Genomic DNA, 9,853 nt, shown 5'->3' with positions numbered 1-9,853 from the left:
TATAATATAATATAATATAATATAATATAATATAATATAATATAATATAATATAATATATCCCCTCTCTGGTTATAGTCCCAGCCAGAATTTGGTTCTCTGTTTAGCTACATGCTCCAATGCAGGCCATTACTTCCATTGTTGCAGTTTAATCTAATGTGTAGCTGTGAGGGCCCTGGTGCGTAATACTGTCATATTGTAAAGGTGAATAGCAGAATTAAATCTGCCCCCCCCCCCAAGTTTGTTGTTATGTGGAGCTGATCTCCTCCTAAGCTTCCTTTGCTTATCTTAACTGGCATAATGCTGTTTGGAAAATCTCAATTACTTTTATGATTCTTTGTGTCATTGTAATACCCTGGAACTGTGGATTATTGTCTCCTTTCTAAAAAAAAAAAGGGGGGGGAGAGTATTGATATTGCTCCATCTAAAGGGCCCTTAATCTGCCTGGAACTTCTGAATTCTGACATTAAACTTGACTGCTAGATGAATAATACATCACTGTGACTAAATGAAAATTTGTCTTCATTCTGGACTACAAAAGCAATCGAGAATCCTTCAAGACTAACAAATGTATTGTGTAGTGGGGGGAAGCATAGTCAACAAAACTTATATGGCTATAGTCAGGTGCAGAAAAGGTGGTACTACATAAGTGAATCCGCAAGGCCCAACAATCCAACAATTGTGTCTCCCTACAGTCCAGGAAAAGGGTTTAGAAAAAATACTCTCCCAAATTGTGATGCATTGGCAGTACATGCTGAATTGTGCATATGAGAGGTGGGGAACTTCAAGTCTTCAGGGCCATATATGGGTTCTTTATCTGGCCTCCAGAACTAGTAGTAGTAGTATACCCAAAAGGGTTCCCAGAGTGACTTACATACAACAAAAACAGGACAATTCGTATCTGCATGCTTACAGTCTAAAAAAATAAATAAATCCCCATGCCATGCCCTCTCTCCAAGATCTCATTAACCTTTAGGGCTGCTGACAGCAGGTACCAGGCCCTAAACCAGCAGGGCCCCAGACACTTAGCTTTCATTATAAAAAAGCAAGTCAATAGGATATTTCTGAAGAGAGTTAGAAAGCAAAACACAGAGGCAGCCCTGAGGCTTCAGCTCTCAGCAGGCGGCAGCATTGCTAAGGACTTAGTCACTGTTGCTAAGCAAGCAGAGGATGAAATGCTGATCGCTCCTACCTGGGAGTCAGGAAGAGGTCCTCCCAGAGCAGCAGAAAAAGCAGGAGAGGCTTGTTGCTGCAGGCCTGACACTGAGTGGAGGAGGATACTGAGGTTTGTTTATTTAAGCACTTTGCTCCCTGTCTACATTATTCCATTCACTCCCCAGGTATGCTGCCTTTACAGAATAATAAAAAAACAAAACCAGTTGGCTGGCTCCCCAAATAATAAGACTTCTTTTCTACTGGGGGGGGGGGGGAATGTGCTATTACAATCTTCCCCACCCAACCACTACTGGGATGCTTCTTATTTATTAAGCTACAGTAACCATAAACACAAATGTAAAATACAAAATGAATCGCCAAACACCTTACAGCTGCAGCAAGTTAGAATTCCTCTAACTTATTTTTAACAGAATGGGGTTTTTTTGTTTATCAAGGTTGGCAAAATGTTATGTGTATGGGTTTTGCTAAGAGTTGTGTGCATATTGGTTGTGTGTTGTTGTGTATTTATATCCTGACTCCGCTCCCCACCATGATCAAGGCTGCATAAGTTGCCTTCTCCTTTCCCCTTTTATTGCCATGACAACCCCGTGAGGTAGGCCAAGCTGAGAGTCAGTAGTTTAGACAGCAAAGTTTTGAAAAGGCACATAGTTGTGGTATTTTTTGTTTGTGGTTATTCATCAGCGTTTTGAAACTTTTTATTTTATTTTCATGTTGTTATTAATATCAAGACTATGAAATGTAGTTAAAGCAAGGAGCCTGCTTCTGAATATTATTTATTTGTATCATGCTTTGTATCACTCAGGAACTCAGGTTTGTGTACATTATCCTCCCTCACCTCACCCCTTTTATCTTTCTTACCCTATTATTGTAAACATAGTTTTGCAGTCCTTGGATTGAAACAGTTTTCACACTGCTGGTGTGAAAGAAAGTGGGCAATTAAGACTTGACTAATATAATGGCAAATTTAACAAACAGAAGCCAGTAGTCATGGAGCAGGAGGGATTGGATTTGAACCACAGTAGTGGGTGAGGGAGATGAGGCTAATATTTCCCCCCATACTGTTTACTCACTGAACACCCACCCACCCACACCACACCACACAAACACTCCTCTTTGTTCCAGTAGAGAAAACTTTCATGTTCACAGTAAATTGTGCATGTATGCTTTCCTGAAGAGCACAAAAAACTCAACATGGTGAGGGACTGGTTCATTCAACCCTCTCAGCACCACCATCTCATTAGGATCCACAGACCTGTCACAAAATTTAAAAACAAGAGATTCAACCATAGGCATCCACCATCTCATCTAGTCTGACACTTTCTTTCTTTAGTGAATTAGCCACTTCCAGATTTTTTTCAGCCCAACTCTGTTCAGCCACTAATAACGGCTAACTCACTACAGATAGTAATTGTCCCTCATTAGGTGTTAGGGACTGCAGCACCTTGCAGACAGAGATAACTCAGGATGACAGATTACTGAATTAATTTGAACTGTATCATTATTTTTTATTTTAGCACCATCAGCAAAACCTGGCACAAGGTGCATTGCTGGACTCTCTTACTGCTCACATTTTATGGCTGGTTTGAACTTTTTGGTAGGGTAGATCTCAAAATTCATTATTTTGCTTTCAGTCATAATGCATAATTGAGGTTGCAATCTTCTGAATGCACATGCATCACTAGAGTTTCTTGTAACATTATCTTAGTGGTATGGGAGCTGCTGCAACGCAACCGGTACCATTGGGGAAAGAACATAAACTTGAGGCTTCATGGATCCTTCCATCCCAGCATTGCACTAGCTCCCCCTAAAAGCTAAGGTAACATCAAAGAGTGGTGTCCTTTTATAGTTGTCATACAGGGCATTGAGAAATACATCCATCTGGAGGCACCACAGCAGATGAGCCATATAACATATATCACAACAAAGATTACAGCATCCATACTGTCATGAATAAATACCACAACTTTTGCCAGCCTTGCTGTCCAGTCATTGGAGCAGAAGGCTTGAAATTGAGCACTTGCTGCACACATGTAGACTCCTTATGTAACTTGGAATGTGTGGAGAACCTATGTGTTTATAGCAGGCTCCCTTACTCCAGACTTTTCTGAGTACTGTAATACATAGACGGTGGAAGGGAGAGTAAAGATGTGACAGAAGGGGCAGGATGAGCATGCAACAGCCCTCCTCTCAAGTGACTATATTCATATGATGAGAGAACAACTGAAGGGAGCTATAGCTTGCTTCAGAACTGTCCATTGGCTGTATTGTGACCAGTCTGATCAGGATGCTAGAAGAGACCTAGCAATAACTCAACTGCCCCCAGGTACATTTAACATAGCGAGACAAATTGTCCACTAACTAAAAACCTTTAGCAGGCACTCTGCTTTCCCCACAACACTGAATGAGAAAGAAGAACAATGCATGACAGATGTTATTCACATGGTTTAATGCACTGGTGGAAGGTGACTGGATAATACATTAATTAATGAGGGCCATAGAAGAAACTGCTTAGAACAGGATTCTCAAACTTGCAGAATATTATTGGGTAGGGCATTCGCAATAATTTACATGAAGAATCTTGTCAGGACATGAAGTACACATACCAAATGTATCATTATGTTTCTGGAAGAAAATGCAAAACAGCTTTTTTAAATAAATGCATTAGTTTTACCTTCATATCAACAGTATATTTGGGTGAGGCTTTTCTCTTTGGTGTATGCATTTGGGTAATACTTGCAATGAAATTTACATGTGCTTTATTTATTACTTTCATAACCCCAGAGGCAGCTGTAATGCTGGTACCAAATCCATAAAACATAAGATGCTTTTGTAAATTATTAATTATTATTACTATCAGTGTATTATGAGCCCAAGACCTGATAATGGAACTAAGGCTGTTTTCTGTGCTTTGCAAAACAGAAAAGGGGAAAAGAAACCTTTCAAAATTAGCAATGAGTCTAAACCCTAAAGCCTTTCATGGAATTTATTTGTGAACTGATTCAAAATGCAGGAAGGAATGGCCCCGGTTGAATATATCATATGGAATACTGTTGACAATGATTCAGGAAAATGGGGTACATATGGGTGGTATTCATTTAAGTTTTACTTAGAGCAGGCCCATTGCAGGTAATGAACATTACTAAGTTAGGCCCATTAATTTCAATAGGTCTACTCTGAGTAAAATTTAGTTGACTACAATGCTGTGTGTAGGGTTGGGGGACTAGAACTTGCACTCTTAAGTGAGCCACAACAGTATACAGTGGTACCTCGGGTTAAGAACTTAATTCATTCCGGAGGTCCGTTCTTAACCTGAAGCTGTTCTTAACCTGAAGCACCACTTTAGCTAATGGGGCCTCCTGCTGCTGGCGCACTGCCGGAGTACGATTTCTGTTCTCATCCTGAAGCCAAGTTCTTAACCTGAGGTACTATTTCTGGGTTAGAGGAGTCTGTAACCTGAAGCGTATGCAATCTGAAGCGTCTGTAACCCAAGGTACCACTGTACTGGAAAAGGAGTCACAGGCTTGTATCCAATGTAGCACTCAATAACTGTCCTGTCTGTGCAATAATTTTTCTTATCCTTCCCCCAAAACACACACACACAAACAAACACACTGCTCTCCTCAAATCTGCTCCAGAGGCTTGGATGGAATCCCAGAATGGATTGGTGGGATGCAGGCGGAAGAAAGGTGAGGAACTCCTGTTGTGCAAGCAGAAGTCCTTGCACTGACCGGATGGTTACTTAGCACTGCATTGGATGCAAGCCATGAGAAAACATTCATTGCATAACTTAGGATCCAGTGCATGCCCAGCAGAAAACTTGATTAGAAACCACAGCAAACCTAATGGAAGATGTCGCAACTTTCCCCAGAACCCCCCACAGTTCCAGAATGGTATGTCAGCTATGCATCCATAGCAGTCAGATACATACAGAGACAATCCATGCATAGGACACCTGTAAGGTTTCTGAGAAGTGAGATGTTAGCAGTCTGCTCTTCCCATATTCGTTTTTGAGACCTAGCTGCATGTGTCAGCTGCCCTTTCTCCATAGTTTCCATCATCCAATCTTCTCCATATGTGACTTCAGGCCTTTTCTTTTTTTTACTAGAACCCCATTTCTTTTGCCAGCTAGATCCTTGTGCAAAAGACATACATAGAATTAAATAATTCTGAACCAAGGCATTTGCTTTGGTTACCTCATGGTATATACTTAGTGTACATATGGCATCATCAAGTGGTGCTCTTTGCTGATCTTGACAATCATAATGGAACTCAGAAAAACAAAGCACTCTCTCTTGCCATAGTGGACCCAAGCTGTTATAGGCTTTTATATGTCAAAACCAGGCCCTTGGATTTAGCCAGAAGATAATAGGGAGCCACTACATAGGCTGGAGCACTGGTTTAATGTGTTCTCCAGGACACACCTTTGTCAGGTGGGGGGGCGCCACATTTTGCACCACCTGAAGCTTTTGAACAGTCACCAAGGGCAGCCCCATGCAGAGTTAAGTCTTCAAATATATACAGGGAATTAAGGATTAGTAAAGTATTCTCAATACAGCCTCTTTACACAGCAAGAGTTCTTCTGGAATAAAGTCCTGTTGCTAAGAAACTGTAATTACAAAATGTCAAGATGGAGAGTTTTTTAATAGGAAATGTTTATTGTTGAAGGTACTTACCGTTGAGATTTTTGCCAGAAGCAAGCTGTAGTTTGCGCTGCCCAGTTCTTTCATGTAGTTATAAACACTTCTCTGGAAGACCCAGAAATGTTCTTAGTACAATTTTAATAGAGAAACACTCATTTGTTCAACAATTCTGTAGCTCCAAAACTTTGAGGGTTTTTTTTTTTAAAAAAAACACAACAATATGGCCTCTATTTATAGAAATAAACAAAATGTTTTTCAAGCTAGCTAGAAACCACAAAATGGATCTCACATGTTGATGGAAGAAAAACATTCTTATCTGGGACTAACCTTATATACTGACTTCTAGCAACGCTCTGAACCCTGATTCATCTGTAAGGGCAGCAATTGTATTCTCTCAACTTATTCCAGATGGTGATGATTTGTACTTGCAGGGCAATAATTTCCAACCATACAATGGCATCACTTGCCACTTAACAAAGCAGCTTTTGAAATCCAAATAGTGTTTGCACTGTGTTTGTGTTGCATCATGGAGGAAGGTGGAGATTAGAAGCCCAACAACGCACATGAGAGTCCTGGTGTTCTCTAGATTAGTGATGAGGAACCTGTGGCCTTTCAGATGTTTGCTAGACTCCAACTTCCACCAGCCCCAGCCAGCATGGCCAATGATCAGGGATAATAGGACTTGTAGTCCAGCATTGTCTGGTGGGTGACCAGTTCCCCATACGTGCTCTAGGTCATGGCCTTGTGTTAGAGTGGGATCTTATGTGGTCCAGTAGTGTCAGTCCGGTGAACCGGGCTGAGCTGTTACACATTTGGTATCCTGGGTGAGATGTTAAAATGGGACACTCTAAAAGTCTCAATTGCAACCTCTCTTCATTTGGAAAGCAATTGCGCCTGCTTTAGCCACAAGCTTTTTCTGACTGCCTATATTGAAAGTGCTATATCTCAGTGCAGAGCACATGCTTTGCATTTAAAAAGTTCTCTGTTGAGCCCACAGCATCTACAGGTAGCATGGGGAAAGAAACTTGTCTAGAAACCTACAGAGTGGCTGCTAATCAGTGCCAACAAATACAGAGCCAGGTGGACAAATTGGCAAGATATAAGGCAGCTTCCTATGACCCTGTTTCCTAAATGAAAACAGTTGCTGCTATAGTTTCCCAACTTCCTTAAATGCCACAAAAGTAGTAAAAAGTATAACAATTAGTGTTTGATATGGGTTACAGCAAGGAGCATTGCTAGAAAGTGACCTGGGGTGCTTGAGGCCTGGATCTCTTGGCCATTTCTTTCTTTAAAATATTGAAAAGTTTTAAATTTGCTTATAGAGTGGCTGAGCACACTTGCAATGCACAGCACTGGTTAGGCTCTGCAAGCACTATCTTTTTCAGATGCATCTTTATGTATAAAGTAGCATGTGCAAATTTATGTCATGTGCCTGTACCCCGAGCCCTTAAGAACCAATGTTCCTGGTTACAACAGTGCTTGGAATAATTATTTTGCAAACCTTTAAAATATTATTCTGGTATCGGAAACAAAGACATACTGAGAAAGTCACTGTGTCTGAAAGAGAGAGAGAGAGAGAGAGAGAGATTATTTGTATTCACACTCAATTAGCATTAAGAAACATAACTTGCCTCCATCTGTGCTCTGTTTCACTGGATTCAGAAGGCAAATCATATGAACCTGTTCATCCTATGACAAACTGCAAGTTTGCAAGTATTCGGAAACCGGTAGGTTGCATAAAACTATAGTTCCTGGTTAGCATGTTCCTATTGTGTGGCCATTAAGGCAAGTTTACAAGTATAAGTTTTATGCTCTGCAAGTTGTTTACCATCACCTCAGCTGGCTTGTCTTTGTTGCTCTCCTGGGAGTGAAAGAGTTGAAATAGCCTTCATCATTTTGCTAGCCGGGCTTTCTACAGAAATTCTTATATATAGAATTTGTAGTTTGATACATTGTCTGTAAACCACATTGGGAGGATATTTTTTAGCCTAAAAAGGAGGCAAGGGAGAAGAAAGATTGGAAACAGCTGGTGTACCCACTCCTCCTCGTACTGTAGCTTAAAAGGACAATTAGTGTGCAGTCCGCTTGGCACAAAGACAAGAAGAAATGCAATGATCCCCAACCACTGAAACATACATCAGCACAGTCTGTAGATGAAATCAGCATCTGCTTAGTTGGCTACCTGCTAGATTGCTAAAAATCAGTCTCAGTCATTATAGTTGCCTTTTGTGTGAGGTTTAGGCGTATTTAGTGTCCCTCCACCCACCGCAATCCAATTTGCTTGGAGTTGACTAGTGCTGATTTCCTCATTGCAGCTGAGTGTTGTTTGAAGACATTCATTCCAAAAAGATTTCCTGAAAGAGGGGCAAGACATCCATGTGGCAACTGAATGTTGAGAGGTTGCTTCCCCATTTATTCTGTCTGCTGTGTCTAAATTAGTCTTACTACAAGATGGACTATTTATAAAAACTCCCAGGAGATTTTTAGACAGCAAGACTGAGTTTCAGAAAATGAAAATAATTCACGGTTCCAGAGAGTGATGTTTAAGCATGCAGAATTTATCCTGTGTGTGTGTGATTTGACACTGTAGAATTCTGAAGAAGCTCTGAGTCATATACCTTTCTTTCTCTGCTTTTGATTTTCTTTGGCTTGTATTTTCTCTTCATCTTCATATTCCAGCATTCTTCCCCTGATCCTTTTTCACCTTATAGGAGGGGAGAGTGTTCTTCTGCTCAGGTCCTGCTTGCAGGTTGCTCACAGGCATCTGGTTAGTCACTGTGAGAGCAGGAGTCTGGACTAGATGGGCCATTGGCCTGATTTCGCAGAGCTCCTGTTATGTTCCTATGTCCTATTGGTGGACTTACTAAGGGTGTTCACACATTGCACTGAACAAGCATACACTTGTACAGTTAATCACAGGTAACATTTAATGAGTGGACAGACTGTATATCTGTATACAAAATAGTGTGTACTCTTTCACACAAACATACACATGTAGAGTCCGTTTTTACCTTTGTTCAGTGTAATTTGTGAACAGGTCTAATGTCTCAGGCAAGTAAAATTACAGAAGAAGAAGAAGAGTTTGGATTTGATATCCCGCTTTATCACTACCCGAAGGAATCTCAAAGTGGCTAACATTCTTCTTTCCCTTCCTCCCCCACAACAAACACTGTGAGGTGAGTGGGGCTGAGAGACTTCAAAGAAGTGTGACTAGCCCAAGGTTACCCAGCAGCTGCATGTGGAGGAGCGGAGATGCGAACCTGGTTCACCAGATTACAAGCCCGCTCTTAACCACTACACCACACTGGCTCTCAGGAGGTCTTGGTGTGTGTGCCCTTAAGTTTTATGAGTCTCCCAGGTAACAGGATAAAGTGTCGGGGAGGGTATGATCTGGCTAAAACTGGATGGAATCGGGGTGGGCTTGTGGATTCCAGAAAGGACACCTTCCTATTTCTCTCTGGCACATTATTTAAGAACTGCTGTATCTGCTTTAAAATTATTACCAGACTTGCTGCGCAATATGTAAAAATGCCTATATGGCATTGTTTTATGGAGTTATTCAAATCCACTTCTCATACCTCTGGTCAAAAACTGCAATCCACAGGAATGGCTGTCCTTTCCACATTGTTCAGAATGTTGGTACAATAGATGTCTCTGCTAATGAGGTTTACGTTTGGGAAGGGTGGGGGCGTCTTCAGTTTGGGGCTTGTTGTCAGGAGTGTTGGGGCAGTTGAAGAAATCATTCATGAGAGGGATGGAAGCATTATTTAAAGGTGACACAAGATATGGTCCAACACACTTGATGTTCAAAGTGGACAAGGTTACATGCTGAAAGGTAATGAAAAACCTGGCTCAACAGTGCATAATTTAATATATAAACAGCAGTAGCAGCAGCTTCTGATGAGGCATGAAATCTTCCCAGAACTGAATGAAGTGCAAAATGAAATAATTCATGGTTTGGAGGGAAAATAACATAAAGAGTTATTATGGCCTTGTCTAGAAATACTACACTTTTTGTATCCTGCAATCAGCTAAGGC

The sequence above is a fragment of the Podarcis gaigeae genome (genome assembly GCF_964106915.1).
Source record: "Podarcis gaigeae genome assembly, chromosome: 9".
Taxonomy (NCBI): Eukaryota; Metazoa; Chordata; class Lepidosauria; order Squamata; family Lacertidae; genus Podarcis; species Podarcis gaigeae.
The sequence above is the reverse complement of the archived record's forward strand: the minus strand, read 5'-3'. Positions refer to the sequence as shown.